This window comes from Mirounga leonina, unplaced genomic scaffold, assembly GCF_011800145.1.
Source record: "Mirounga leonina isolate KUSES-001 unplaced genomic scaffold, KU_Mleo_1.0 Mir_91, whole genome shotgun sequence".
NCBI lineage: Eukaryota > Metazoa > Chordata > Mammalia > Carnivora > Phocidae > Mirounga > Mirounga leonina.
This window is the reverse complement of record NW_023270839.1, coordinates 20,583,480-20,599,610: the sequence shown is the minus strand read 5'-3', so window position 1 is coordinate 20,599,610 and position 16,131 is coordinate 20,583,480. Positions and strand designations below refer to the sequence as shown.

General features: G+C 43.3%; 1 protein-coding gene across 7 annotated transcripts in view; it reads left to right on the top strand.

Annotated features, from left to right (window-relative positions):
• Positions 1 to 16,131, top strand: part of FRMD5 (FERM domain containing 5) — a 315,205-nt gene that overhangs the window by 241,390 nt on the left and 57,684 nt on the right. Inside the window, exon 1 of one of the 7 annotated variants that reach the window (XM_034994205.1) lies at positions 5,104 to 5,147. The exons of the other annotated variants lie outside the window; for them this stretch is intronic. The gene's annotated coding sequence lies outside the window, so the exon portion shown is untranslated. Of the gene's footprint in view, positions 1 to 5,103; positions 5,148 to 16,131 lie in introns of those variants that run through there. 7 annotated transcript variants of the gene reach the window in all.

The window sequence follows — 16,131 nt, the reverse complement described above, 5'->3', positions numbered from 1 at the left end:
ACTGAACAAATGTCTGTAAAAAAAAAAAAAAAAAAAAAAAAGACATGAGTTTAGAGATGAATATTTTGAGCCTTGAAGGAAATTTCATAGATAATTGGAAGGAATCAGAAAAGACTTCACAAAGAAAGGTTAAATTTCACCTTAGGCCTTGCATGCTGGCGGGCACAGTCTTACTGACGCCGAGGACGGCATGCTCCCGCTCATCTTGTTGGGCAGGGCTGTTCCATCAAGCCAAGAAAAGGCGGCTGTGGCCAGTGCCAGGCTCTGTAGAAAGAGCTGCTACAGAAATGCTAAGTCAAATGCCGCAGTTGTGGTTCAGAGATGGCAAACCAGGAAGAGACAACTCCCCTTCCCCACACACATTATCACCCACACGTTTTGGGATGGCATGAGGGGGAGTAAGAAGCAACCCCATTTATCTTTGTCGAGTCACTCTTATGCCTGCCTTTTAATATTACTCATCTTACTTTGGCCCCCAAATTCTCACTTTGTTCTCTCACTCAACCCGTGTGTTTGGGGTAGGGAAGCAGATAGGGCTAACTGAATAATTTGGGGGCTGTAAAGATAGACTTGGAGTCACTGTCTCTCATAGTGCTCTTCAGTGAGCCTGGGGCAGTGCTGAGTGCATTGATGAGCTCACCCATCTGCTTTGAGTTTCAGTCTCCAGCAGGCCTCCATCTCCTGGGTGAGCATACAGGCAAAGGGGTCTCTGGCCCACAAGAGCAGCCTGGATCACAGTTCTTTGCCAATCCTGAGGGGCAGCATGAGAGCAGGAAGGGATGAGAAGTGCACAAACTGAATCGCCCTTTTCCTGATGATATTTAATTGACTCTGGGCACCGGCAACGCTTGGCTGAGTAGCTTTCTTCCCATCACGTGCAGCTCAACCCTGCCAAATTTCTCCTATAATGATCATTCCACCCAGGTAGCACAGAACTTTTTCATAGAATGAGTGCTTGGGTAAGGATCAAGAAACCAGGGAACGGGTTTCAACTGGGCCATAAACTTTAGGCAAGGCACTTAAGATCTGTGAATTACATTTTCTTGATTTATAAATTGGGAACAACACCTATCCTGCTGGTCTCTGTGAATTCTGTATCTGAGAGTGTAAAACCACGTAATAGCTGAGAATACCCTTTGGAGGGTTAAAAATGTGCTGAATATTATTACCAGAGTCTTACTATTAACACACCTAAGTGAAAATAATACCACCCATGGAGGTAACAAATGAAATGTACAATGTGGAAACTTGCTAAGGAGCCTTTCTGTTTACACAAGGAGTGTAAATTGTAGCTAAGGTGTGAGGTTATTGTTGCTGTTGTTTTGGCGGGGAGGTTGGAGATGAAATGTGAGGGAAGTGGGTGTGAAGGGAGGTATGTGAAGAGCGGAGAAGGATCTACAAGGCTTAGTGAGCATCCTGGTCTCTGTCTTGAGTACAGTAACTTCCAGTGTAGCATTAGAGTAAAGATTCTCCACTGTGTGTTCCTATTGCAGTCTGACCAAGCCTTCTCATTGCTGATCTTCTTTTGGTTGAGGAGAACCAGTGACACTTGCTTCCTAACTCTGCTGGCCTTCACAACCCTGGGTTGAGCCTTGCTTGGGAGGCATGGCAGGGAGGGGAGTGCAACCAGAGAGAAGCCCAGAAAGCATGAGTGAGGACTTCATCATACCAGGGTCCCGTCTCCTCCTCCACACTCTACCTCGGCAGATTCTGAGGAGTTCTGCCTCCTTGGGAACTCTTGGAGAACTCTTTAGCAGATACCAAGACTGTCCTATGTCCTCTTGATTGAATTCTTTCCTTGGCCAGGCCTGGCAGGCAAGTCCCTGGACTGTGGTCTTGGATTTCACACTGCCCCTTGGGTCAGCTTTTGGCATCCTCCCCTGAGCCTGAAACAGAACTGCAAGTAGGGAAGAGAGTCATTCTTTGGGCGTAGGACAGAGCCTCAGTGGAACTTTTCAAGGTCTAATCCCTGGTTTCTGGGGTCCCAAGCAGTAAGGGGCAGAAGCCTATATTCCTAATTTCAGTAACTTGCTAAGACCCAATATGACCTCCTTCTCAGCAGCACTTTTTTTTGTTGTTGTTGTTCTCTTTATTCTGCTTTCTGCTGACCTACAGTTTTCCTCAAGGAATCAAACCAACAATTGTCTCCAACCCCCATCCCCCCTCCTGATCACTACTCTTTCCTGATGGACTGTCCCAGGGTTCCAGCAAAGCTGCCTTCAACTAACCTGAGGCTGACCATCCTGATCAAAGAGGACCCAGCTTAGAAGCTGCAGGTTCCCCTTCTTTTCCTATAACATTTTCTTGAGAAACTGCAGGAAAGGGCAGTCCTCATCCCTGAAAGCTCTTCTGCAGTACTGAAGCCCCGCTCACCCAAACGTTCCCTCTGCATCATGGCCACACTCCCAGACCAGCCAAAATGCAGCAGTGCGCCGAGAGAGATGGTCTGCTGAGGCGTTACTGGTTTGCAATACCCTGATAAGGAGATTTCATTCCCTACTTGCTGGCAGAGTTATATAGAGTAATTACATAAGTACTGCTGTGACACTGGGTGGAATCTCATTAAAAACTGTATAAAGAACAATTGAGTTGTGGTGGAAAATATTCGTTTTATTCCAGTTGATTATAATCCATATAATAGAGCATTAGCCTGAGCATGAATGCTGGTGTTGCTTTGGCTTCCTGATAAAATGTATTTGGAAAATTTTATATATATATATATCTATATATATCTATCTATCTCACAGCATTTGCTTCTGTGGGGCATGATAAAAAGTCAGTATGGGGCAGCTCCAGATTTTCCCACCTGGTGAGGAAGTTGCTCGCTGTGCTGAGCAGATTGTTGTTTGATCTTACTCCTCCCAGGAGGACCACTTGGCCAGCTGGGATGGGACACTCTATGGCAGTTTGACCACATGGCGACTCGGAAACATACGCGAACACACAGATGCACATACAAACTCAGACTTGAAGAATGTGCCCCCTTAGCAGCTTGGTCTCCCCTCTCAAGATGGGAGAGAGGCCTGGCCAAGATACAATCTGTCATGGGTTATCGTTCTTCTATTTTCAAAGAGATAGTGGGCAAGCCCTTTTTTAGCATAAGGATGCTTTTGGTTGATAGCATGTGAATTATCCCTTGATCTATACTGAGTATCACTAAGTACAACAAACAAGAGCCATTCTAAATAGTCTGCTGATATGGCAACCTAATTCTCACGAGCATTGAAAGGCAATAATATCTAATATTTTCATACCATCTGACTGCGGTGAGGTGCTTTCACATACATCATGTTGTCCATCTATATTCTATATTTATTTATCTTGAGTAATCTATATTTATACTATAATCTATATTAAATTATCCTGAGCACAAACTGTTTAATTCTTGAAGTCTAAGAGCACCATAAATCATTTTACTTATATTTTTCATTATTAAAAAATCACATCATGGAACATTTAGAAACCTGAGAAAAGCCCTCTTAACCTCAGCATCTTAATATACTGAGATTATGATTTGCTCTTATTTCCTTCCAATTTTCTTAAGCATTTTTACCCTGAAATTATCATACTACACATTTTTAAGTGATTTTCCTCTGTAGCTCACTAGGCTACACCACCTGAATTTTGTTATATGGCCTCATACCATGTTTAAAGGAAAGAAATCAAGATTAACCAACCTCCGTTTATATCTCTCTTGTTCCAAGTCAGTGTCACTTTGCCTAAAATCAAAGTACCAAAAAGATGGTGAGGGGAGGATTCATTCTGTTAAGCACCCAGCTTTCCCTTTCTGGTTATTAAAATAGCTACGGGAGGCAGCTGGAGAGAACCATTTGAGACTCTGAAGATAGCTGTTGCTGGTAAGGATGTCCCAGCTGCGCCTTGTTGTTCAAGATCTCTTCATCATCTCAGGATGCCAAGTCCCGAGCTGAGCTCACTCTGGGGACTCAGGCCCACTGAATAAGAGTGCATGGCCTCTGCCTGCATCATGTAGGAGCTGTGGGTGAAAGTGAGGTTAAGAAGCTCAGTTGATACCTCTTTTAATGAGACTTTGCTGAGAGGAGAGAGAGAGGGAGAGAGTGTGTGCCCAAGTATGCCTGAGACGGCGGAGAGAGAGGCACAGAACCATCATCCCAAGGACCTGTCATCAGCTTTCACGCTAGTGTAGTTCGAGCATGGGTCTTCATCTATGCGAATGCACGTTTTAAAGGGTAAACTTAATTTCCTCCCCAGACTAGGACTTGCTGCCCTTTTTCTCGAGGAGAAAGGGAATAGGTTTAGGATCTCATTAAAGCAGGACGTATTCTTCCCTGGTCACATTCTGCTCCCACCCGCACCCCTCCACCCGCCTTGTTCTGCAGAAGCACGTCTAGCACACAAGGCTTCTAGACCAGAGATCTGAATGGGTTTCTTCAGAGGCTGCACCAACTGCTGGTACCTCAGCAGGGAGGGCTGAGCCCCCTGAGCTGTGGGTCTGTGTTTATAATCAGAACCTACCATGTAAGACAACCTCCTAGGCTTTCTGCACACCAAGAAGGAAGAAGGGAGCATTTAGAGACACAGGCATACCTGTGTTGAGCAGGTATCATCCATCATGGTGACCAATACAAGTTCCAAAGCCCCAGGCTCCCTGACAAGTGCTCCCCTCCCCAAGCCATGGAGTCTTCATGCAGCATACAAATATGTATTCTTTCCACTTTCATCCTGTTTGGTTTTTTCCTAAGTAAGCAGAGCTCCCTGAAATGCACTTACTCTCCAAATATGTACATGGCTGAATGTGAGAGATCACTTCTGTCAGTAACGGCTGCCTTGTGTCCAAGGTATTTTCTTGTGTAGCATGCTATTCAATTTAGAACTCCTAATGCATGATTAATGTGTGTTTAGACAGTCATTGCCTAATCGCACTGCTTCTTCACCTTTGGGACGCTGGTGGGTACACAGAGCAGACTTCTGGAAAACACCACTGGCATGTGAGCAACAGTCTGACAACTCCAGCGTTGCCCAAGGAGTGAATGTTCTGAGGCTCGAGTGCTGCCTGTCCGGTCCTGTGGCTTCCACTGAGCTGCATATGACCTCTCAGTTTTCAGAGATGGGTTCCAGAACCCTTTGGCTCATTCAGCATCTGTGGAGTATGTAGCAGACCAGGCTCCGTAAGTTCCAGAAAGGGAAATTGGATGTGGGCCCTACCTGAAAGGTGCTTACAGTCTAGGAGGAAGTAGAATGTGTTTGTGAACAGTTACAGGACTTGGTGGAAAGTTAGGAGGGCCTTAAGGCTGATTTAGAAGAGAGCTGGAAAGTCCATTGTGAAGGGGGCTCACGGGGGCTGTGAGTGTGGATGGCCGTGGATGGGAATGGGGGCAAGGCAGTGAGTAAGGAGCTGGTGGTTACTTGGGCAGTGGTGCTGGTGTCAGGGGCCTCTCTGCGTCATCCACATGGGCCCCGAAGTGGTAAGCCTGGGTGCCTGTGGTGCCCCCATGGGTGAGCCTCCCCAAGTTCTCTCCCTGCAGGTTTTGTCTACCAACCAGGGGAGCCCAACAGCCTACTTGCTGCCGCTTTGGGCCTATAGGGCTGTGAAGCAGGAGAAGGGTCCCCAAAAGAAATCCTTGAATTCTAAATTTTTATTTACAAAAATGCGATTCGAGTCTTATAATCTGTGAGCAGATGGCAAATAGAGACTAAAGTGTCTGACTCTGAACATTTTGGTCATTTTCATTTCATTTCATTTGGACCCATCAAGGTCCTTAGAAGATATGCACATGACTCATCAGAGTCTGAACCCTTAAAGTGGGTCATGCCTGAAAAATGGATGACAACTTTTGCTCTGAGGGATGTTAGTGAGGGGACAGTCTCAGGCCTGTCCTTTTCTGAGAATTCTTAGAACTGGTTGCATATAAATAGAGCCTGAAAAAAAAATAGGAACTTGGCTTGAAGATAACTTATATATAGAGAGAGTATCAGTACGTGTGTGATTTATACATACTTTGAAAAAAAAAAAGTACACCCTCTTTATGGAAACTGCTTTAGAAGTTAGGCTTATAATTGCTACATGATTCAGGCACCAAATTACTGAAATGTTCCCCTCAAGGAGTATTTGACATTTAGTAAAAATTGTAATATAATGAAGTGAGTATGTCAAAAATTCAGACATTTTAAATTCTTTAACTTATTCATACTTGAATTTAGGAGAAAGTATAGCTTCGGGTAGGTAACCCCGCCCCCCGCCACCTTACTTAAAAATACTGGTGGGTGGCAGAGATGAGCCCTGAAGAGGACTGACGGCTTCCATCCCAATATCCTAGAGATTTCCCAGGCAGCAGCCACGTGTCAGAGAAGAATACACTTTCAGTGTCTTTTATCCTGTCAACTTGGTTATTTGTAGTTATTTTTGGAAAACATCATACAGCACAGAGATTAGGTATTTGGGTTCTATAGCTACACTGCTTGGGTTCAAGTCCCAGCTCAGCCACTGACTATGTGATAGTAAGCTGGTTACTGACCTTCCCTGTGCCTTAGTTTTCCCATCTGTTAAGTGGGCATGATAATAGCAGCCATCTCCTAAAGGCGGCTGTGAAGATTAAAGAATGCAGGTGAAACGCTGAACAGGGCACTCGACACAGAGGGAGCACTTGGTCAGCACTGGCTGGCTTTTCTCCTTCTCTCTCCACCCCTCTTATCCGGCATCTCCACTTGTAGGAGACTATACACACCTATTGACAACTTACCAGCTCGACCCACTCATTGGCTTTTGCCAATTGCTGGCAGGAAATGTTTTCCCTATGAGAGGTGTTAGAAGCACGTTAGGGTCTGAGTTCTCTCTCAGTTTTCCTCTGTTGCAGCTGCCTCTGCCTCCAACACATGGAAACTTGCATCTGTGGATGCTGGAAGTTTCCCAGGATGCTCGGCACTCTCTCCCTGGCCCTGGTGTTTCTCCAGCCTTGGCCTTTTTGAATCCCTCTGTCAGTGACTCAGCTTATTCCCTGGGCCCTCCTCCCGCTCCTTTCATCATTTGTTCATTTTGTCTTTCAATGCCTTCCTGTTCCTTGATACCTCCTTAAAATCAGGGATCATAAAAACCATCATTTGAAAATCAAGATGTTTAATTTCAAACGAATTTTCTTTTGTAAATTGCTTCTTGGAAAACAATGCTGAAACTCTATAGGAAGACAGTTTTCACAGTCAGTTTTTGCCTAACTCAAAGTCATCAGCATGGAATTGAGATGAGAGCTTCTAAATATATGGAGTTTGGAACACAGTATAAATGGAGATTTTTGTGGCCACACATGGCTTTTTGTAACCTACCAATAGTACATTTCTTAGCTAATATTCTTCAGTCATACTCTCAGATCCAAAGTAAATATCCAGCAGCCATCCCTGTGTAATCTTGCTAAAAATGAATTATCCAAGACAGTTATACCAGGAAATTTAGATTTTAAAGGCTATCATACAATGAAACAGAAGTCAGCTAAATAGCAGTATTCATCAAATTCTGCTCAGGTGATAACTTTAAAAGCAGTCACTTCTACAGACAAGGGAAAGCAAGGTTATTTCCCTCTCCCCTTTGGACCCGTTCACCCCAAATTGACAGACGAGGTGTTTAGGAATATAAAAGCTTGTACTTTTTAAAGCTCATCGGTGAACCAAGATACGTGGTTTACTGTTTGAAATGGTGTCATCCAGTGTTCTAAAGACTGAAGTTTTAGTGCTCGCTTCGGTAGGACATATACTAAAATTGGAACAATAAAGACTGAAGTTTTCTGTGAGACTTCCAAAGTATCTACTTTAATTAGCTTTAGTAAATAAGGTAACGAAGCCATCATTCAGAATGTCTCCATCTTTAAAACTGAGGTGGGAGTGTCTGAGTATGTGACCACCACCATATGGAGAACAAGGAGAAAGAAGAAAGCAAGATGAGTGAGAGACCCCCTTCTATCCCTGGTGTCCCTTGCCTCATCTAGCAAGACTCTTCCTTTTAAACCTTTTCCCTCAACCACCCCAGCCCCCAGACCTTCCCTCCTGAACACAAGACAATGCCGCCTCCACTCCCCTCCTCTCCCCCAAGACTCCCAGACGTAGCTTTCATGCTTTCTCTTACATTTCACATTAATACGTTAGAGACATCCCAAAGGAGAAAGAACAGTGGTTCTGAGCCTGAAGTTCCTCATCTGAAAAATGGAGAAGATTAGAAATGATGTGTTCAGACTCTGCCATCCTGAAACATATCCCTTTCCTTCCTGTTATTTCCACATGTGTGTGAATAGGTAACTATGACAGAAGAAAACTGTTAAGGTACAACTATTTTCAGTCATGCTACGCACTATCGCACACAGACGTATACACACCTCACCTCTCTATGAGGAGAATCCTCGGGCTGAATGGGCCAGTTATGCTGCCTTTGGTGTGATGAGTTGGATACTGGGCAGATCTGCGGATCTGAAGTCAAGCCTTGGCATGGGGCAGGGGCTTTGGGTCGCTGCTGGAGGAATTGAGACATCGGAGTTTACACGGCAATTTCGGGGGGTTGTTTTGCTCTCTGCCATGCTGTGTATCCCCCTCCTCCATATCCCTAAGGAATTTTCACAAAGGTTGTGTCGCACTCCAGTATGTTTGGAGTTGGAGGCATATGGTTGTGTGTACATGAAGTTGGGTGTGTTTTCTTTTTTTTTTTTTTTAAGATTTTATTTATTTGAGAGAGACAGAATGAGAGAGTGCACATGAGAGGGGGGAGGGTCAGAGGGAGAAGCAGACTCCCCGCCGAGCAGGGAGCCTGATGCAGGACTCGATCCCGGGACTCCAGGATCATGACCTGAGCCGAAGGCAGTCGCTTAACCCACTGAGCCACCCAGGCGCCCCGGGTGTGTTTTCTTGTATCGGCGACTTCATGGTGGGCCCAAAATGGGGGTGTGGCAGGCATAAAAGGGCTCAGGTTCCAGAACGCTCTTCATTCAGACTGACATTCTAATGTAACAGGTAAACATCCGTTCATATTTAATTAAATTGCGATTTCCTGAGTGGTAATTTAAATCAGTGTTGTCGCCGCCCCCCCCCCCCCCCACCACTTATAACTGACTGTGATTTTGGTTTTTGTTTAGTACTCTTTCTAGTTCTTTGGGTTCAGGAGAAAAAATTTATTTTTAAAAAATGGGTTCAGAATTTTTAGTGAAGGAACTTTCTGCTGCCTGTAATAGCCGAGTAATTTCTATTGAACCTGCTCTCCACAGACATCTGTAAATGCTGGACAAAATTTTACAAACCACCTCCTGCCACTGGAGCATGATTCAAAAGCAGGCAGAAACAGGAGGGTCGACTCTTGGGGGAAAGAAATAGCAGTGGGTGTGTTCCCATTCTTTTATGGCTTTTAGCTTGAGGGCCTGTCGCATCTAGTATCTTGTAAGGCCGTTTAAAATGCAAAGAAACCCACAGTGTTTATCAAACCCACAGAGGTCAGAGTTTGGGACAACCACAGCAGCTGGAAAAATGAAGAGGAAAATCCCCAAAAGGAGAGAGACAGACAGGGGGAGCCCCAAATTCTGCGCATAAATTCTGCCCCGATCTCCGGCTGACACTTAACTATGTATGCGTGGGATGGACTCCAAGAAGCCCAGCTAAGCCTACAAGAAGACCTCTGAGTAGTCTCTTTCATGTAGCATTTCCTTTTTAAAGTGATGAAAATTAATTCTTGGTTGGTTAATTGAACATTTAGTGTGGGAAAATACTTTTCTCCTAAGTACCTGTGACTTTAGGATTTGTCAACCAAGAGTCCTCAAGAGTGCAAGGTTTTGAGGGTATCATTTCAGAACTAGTTTGTTGAATGCCTTTTTGGTGCATGGCTGTGTGCTGGAGGGATGTAAATATCATTGAACTTTGACTATGAGACTGTCATTTTAGATATTGAAATCTCACACACATATGAAACCATAACATACGTGTATATATGAAAACATTTAAATAACGCAAGGCCACATTCAGTGCCAAAGGGACCGCCATCCACAAAGTGGGACTTTCGCCCAAGAGAGCAATACTAGTTTCCTACGGCCGATTATTTATGACAAATAATCACCAACTGCATGGCTCTGAAACAACGGGAAATTACTTTCTCACAGTTCTGGAGACTAGAAGTTTGAAATCATGGCATTGACAAGGCCATGCTCCCGCTGAGAGCTCTAGGGAAGAATGCTTCCTGCCTCATCCTAGCTTCTAGTGGTCGCTGGCGACCCTTGGCATCCCTCGACCTGTGCCTGCATCCCTCCAGCCTCTGCGTCCATCTTCCATCTCTATGTGTCTGTGTCCAAGAGGCCTGCTCATAAGGACACCACCCATTTGATTCAGGGGCCACCCAAATCCAGGATGACCTCATCTTTTTTATTTTTTAATAATTATTTTAGTACTTCAGCTTCTTTTTTTAAGTTTTTATTTAAATTCCAGGTAGTTAACATACAGTGTAATATTAGTTTCAGATGTATAGTACAGTGATTCAAAACTTATATGCAACACCCAGTCCTCATCACAAAAGTGTACTCCTTAATCCTCATCACCTATTTCACCCATCCCCACCCCACCTCCCTTCTGGTAACCATCAGTTTGTTCTCTATAGTTAAGAGGTTTTTTTCTTGGTTTGCCTCTCTCTTTTTTCCTCTGTTTTTTTTTTTTTAAATTTTTTTATTCTTATGTTAATCCCCATACATTACATCATTAGTTCTAGATGAAGTGTTCCATGATTCATTGTTTGTGCATAACACCCAGTGCTCCATGCAGAATGTGCCCTCCTCAATACCCACCACCAGGCTAACCCATCCTCCCACCCCCCGCCCCTCTAGAACCCTCAGTTTGTTTTTCAGAGTCCATCGTCTGTTACGGTTCGTCTACCCCTCCGATTTCCCCCGCTTCATTCTTCCCCTCCTGCTACCTTCTTCTTCTTCTTTTTTTTTTTCTTAACATATATTGCATTATTTGCTTCAGAGGTACAGATCTGAGATTCAACAGTCTTGCACAATTTACAGCACTTACCAGAGCACATACCCTCCCCAGTGTCCATCACCCAGTCACCCCATCCCTCCCACCCCACCCCCCACGCCAGCAATCCTCAGTTTGTTTCCTGAGATTAAGAATTCCTCATATCAGTGAGGTCATATGATACATGTCTTTCTCTGTTTGACTTATTTCGCTCAACATAATACCCTCCAGTTCCATCCACGTCATTGCAAATGGCAAGATCTCATTCCTTTTGATGGCTGCATAATATTGCATTGTATATATATACCACATCTTCTTTAACCATTCATCTGTCGATGGACATCTTGGCTCTTTCCACAGTTTGGCTATTGTGGACATTGCTGCTATAAACATCGGGGTGCACATACCCTTTCGGATCCCTACTTTTGTATCTTTGGGGTAAATACCCAGTAGTGCGGGCGCCTGGGTGGCTCAGTTGGTTAAGCGACTGCCTTCGGCTCAGGTCATGATCCTGGAGTCCCTGGATCGAGTCCCGCATCGGGCTCCCTGCTTGGCAGGGAGTCTGCTTCTCCCTCTGACCCTCCCCCCTCTCATGCTCTCTCTCTCTCATTCTCTCTCTCAAATAAATAAATAAAATCTTTAAATAAATAAATAAATAAATAAATAAATACCCAGTAGTGCAATTGCTGGATCATATAGTAGCTCTATTTTCAACTTTTTGAGGAACCTCCATACTGTTTTCCAGAGTGGCTGTATCAGCTTGCATTCCCACCAACAGTGTAGGAGGGTTCCCCTTTCTCCGCATCCCCACCAACATCTGTCATTTCCTGACTTGTTAATTTTAGCCATTCTGACTGGTGTGAGGTGGTATCTCATTGAGCTTTTGATTTGGATTTCCCTGATGCTGAGCGATGTTGAGCACTTTTTCATGTGTCTGTTGGCCATTTGGATGTAGACCTTGATCCCAAAACCAGACAAAGACCCCATCAAAAAGGAGAATTACAGACCAATATCCCTGATGAACATGGATGCAAAACTTCTCACCAAAATACTAGCCAATAGGATCCAACAGTACATTAAAAGGATTATTCACCACGACCAAGTGGGATTTATCCCTGGGCTGCAAGGTTGGTTCAACATCCGCTAATCAATCAACGTGATACAATACATTAACAAAAGAAAGAACAAGAATCATATGATCCTCTCAATAGATGCAGAAAAAGCATTTGACAAAGTACAGCATCCTTTCTTGATCAAAACTCTTCAGAGTATAGGCATAGAGGGTACATACCTCAATATCATAAAAGCCATCTATGAAAAACCTACAGCAAATATCATTCTCAATGGGGAGAAACTGAGAGCTTTCCCCCTAAGGTCAGGAACGTGGCAGGGATGTCCACTATCACCACTGCTAGTCAACATAGTATTGGAAGTCCTAGCCACAGCAATCAGACAACAAAAAGAAATAAAAGGCATCCAAATCGGCAAAGAAGAAGTCAAACTCTCACTCTTTGCAGATGATATGATACTTTATGTGGAAAACCCAAAAGACTCCACCCCAAAACTGCTAGAACTCATACAGGAATTCAGTAAAGTGGCAGGATATAAAATCAATGCACAGAAGTCAGTGGCATTCCTATACACCAACAACAAGACAGAAGAAAGAGAAATTAAGGAGTCAATCCCATTTACAATTGCACCCAAAACCATAAGATACCTAGGAATAAATCTAACCAAAGAGGTAAAGGATCTGTACTCAGAAAACTATAAAATACTCATGAAAGAAATTGAGGAAGACAGGGCGCCTGGGTGGCTCAGTTGGTTAAGCGACTGCCTTCGGCTCAGGTCATGATCCTGGAGTCCCTGGATCGAGTCCCGCATCGGGCTCCCTGCTTGGCAGGGAGTCTGCTTCTCCCTCTGACCCTCCCAACCCTCCCCCCTCTCATGTGCTCTCTCTCTCAGTCTCTCTCTCTCAAATAAATAAATAAAATCTTAAAAGAAATTGAGGAAGACACAAAAAATGGAAAAACATTCCATGCTCATGGATTGGAAGAACAAATATTGTGAAGATGTCAATGCTACCTAGAGCAATCTACACATTCAATGCAATCCCCATCAAAATACCATCCACTTTCTTCAAAGAAATGGAACAAATAATCCTAAAATTTGTATGGAACCAGAAAAGACCCCGCATAGCCAGAGGAATGTTGAAAAAGAAAAGCAAAGCTGGCGGCATCACAATTCCGGACTTCCAGCCCTATTACAAAGCTGTCATCATCAAGACAGTATGGTACTGGCACAAAAACAGGCACATAGATCAACGGAACAGAATAGAGATCCCAGAAATGGACCCTCAACTCTATGGTCAACTAATCTTTGACAAAGCAGGAAAGAATGTCCAATGGAAAAAAGACAGTCTCTTCAACAAATGGTGTTGGGAAAATTGGATAGCCACATGCAGAAGAATGAAACTGGACCATTTCCTTACACCACACACAAAAATAGACTCCAAATGGTTGAAAGACCTCAATGTGAGACAGGCGTCCATCAAAATCCTAGAGGAGAACACAGGCAACAACCTTTCGACCTCAGCCGAAGCAACTTCTTCCTAGAAACCTCACCAAAGGCAAGGGAGGCAAGGGCAAAAATGCACTATTGGGACTTCATCAAGATAAAAAGCTTTTGCAAAGCAAAGGAAACAGTCAACAAAACCAAAAGACAACCAACAGAATGGGAGAAGATATTTGCAAATGACATATCAGATTAAGGGCTAGTATCCAAAATCTATAAAGGATTCATCAAACTCAACACCCAAAGAACAAATAATCCAATCAAGAAATGGGCAGAAGACATGAACAGACATTTTTCCAGGATGACCTCATCTTAACCAGTTACATTTGCTAAAACCTTATTTCCAAGTAAGATCACATTGTGGTGTTCCGGGCAGACATGAATTTGGGGGAGATACTATTCTACCAAGGAAATAGGTGAATAAAAAGTACTGAGAAATGTCCAGAACTACAAAGTTCTGGGTCCTATTAATCCTTAATATTAAAGTACTTTTTATCTTATGGAACACTTATTCATGAAAGTGAACTTTGTGTTATGATAATGAATACCTAATTACTCATGACTCATTTATATTTTAACTTTTATATATGTTTTCATTGAAAGTAATAAAAATTTCATTTCATTGTAAACATGTAAAATTAAGACACCACGAAGTAATCCTGGCCCTCTCCTATCCCTTCCCCCTCTTCCAAATGAGTAAGGTTAAATGAATTTTGGGAGAATAGGGTTATAAAGCCCTTGGAAAAAAATCTGTTTTCTAAAGCAAAGCCATTCCATTAAGCAGACCTAAATTTAGATTGTCAAAGCCCCATAGACTCTGAAAAGCAAGTTGTTAAAACCCATAATGAGTTTTAGTGTTACTGTATTTGGAAATGTCTACATCTCAGCAGTAGCCCTTGTACTAAATTGCTCTAGAATATGGAGGCAGTAGATGTGAGGACTCTTGTCTTTGAGGCTCTCATTTCAGATATTAGTTGGAATTCCATATTCTTGACCCTCATAAATTCTTAAATTGTAAATTCCTAGCAGCAGCTGTAATTTGTAAAACACATATGGACAAATCCCCTAATGACAGATCAGAGATAATTAACTTAAAATATTTCATTCAACTCAGTAGAACTGAAGATGAAACATTCCTCCCCCACCCCCGCCCTTATACCAGCAGTCATGGCTTTTCCTAACAATATTCCTGACTTAGAGAAAATGCAAATGAAGCATTTGAGATTCAACTTAAAGTGAAAACACTTTGCAGCTGTCATGTTTAATTTGATGATAAATATGAGTGCTAGTAATTGTCTTAATATATTTCTTCAATAAGAATCTTACAGTTGAGGGGAGCCTGGGTGGCTCAGTTGGTTAAGTGTACAACTCTTGATTTTGACTCAGGTCATGATCTCAGGGTTGTGAGATCAAGCCCCACATCAGGCTCTGCGTGGGGTGTGGAGCATGCTTAAGATTCTGTCTCTCCCTCTCCCTCTGTCCCTTCCCCTGTGCACTCAGGCACACTCTCTCTCTCACTCTCTGAAAAAAAATTTTTTTTAAAAAGCCTCGAATCTTGATACACACATGGTTTCTATGCTTTGCTAATTGAATTCAACTGTGGTCCTACAAGAAAGAAATGTATTCTGACAATATTTTTTTAAAAGACAAGATTTGCCAAAACAGTGTGCTCTAAAAATAAACCAATGTAATGACTGATCTAAGAAATCTTAATTATATTCTTAATTAATTCAGTAGTCAGAGCCTTAAAAGAATTAATGACCCATTCATCAAAGTCATCATAATGATGCTTAATTTAATGATAGCCTTGGGACGCCTGGATGGCTTAGTCAGTTAAATGTCTGCCTTTGGCTCAGGTCATGATCCCGGGGTTCTGGGATCGAGTCCCGCATAGGGCTCTCTGCTCAGTAGGGAGCCTGCTTCTCTCTCTCCTGCTCCCCCTGTTTGTGCATGTGCGCTCTCTCTTTCTCTGTCAAATAAATAAAATCTTTAAAAAGAAAATAAAGATAGGCTTTCAGCCTGTTCCCCAGCCTCCTTGCTGAACTGAAATTGTGGAAATTATCCTCCATTTCCTCATTCACACACTTCTTCAAATTGGTCACTTGATCACCCTTTATTCTGCCACCTAAAAATGTATTTAACCCATCACAGTTTTCCTCCTTGCCATTAACTTAGTTTGGGTGTCCACAGAGCTCATTTGGAGTGCTACAGAGATTTTCCAACTAGTCTCCCTGCTTCTGGTCTTACTGTCTTCCAGTCCTCCTCCACCAACATGAAATCTACTCAAGTCTTATTCCCACTGAGAATCTTTCCACCCCTTGCCATCACCTATGGAATCAAGTCCTTAGCATGGCATTTAGGGCCATTGACCATCTGGCCCTTGTCTGCCTCCCCATATTGATCTCCTGCAATAGACCTCCTTGTACCAGTGCAGTTAGTTGAAATTCCTGGAACACGCCCTGCCTGCTCTGCACATGCTCTTCCCTCTGCAACATACCACTCCTAGGCTGGCAACTTCTATGCACCCTTCAAAACTCAATTTGTAAATCACTTCCTTTCTGGTAGTCTCATTCCACCAGATCATCCCTGTGCCTTGTACATACTTCTGTGATG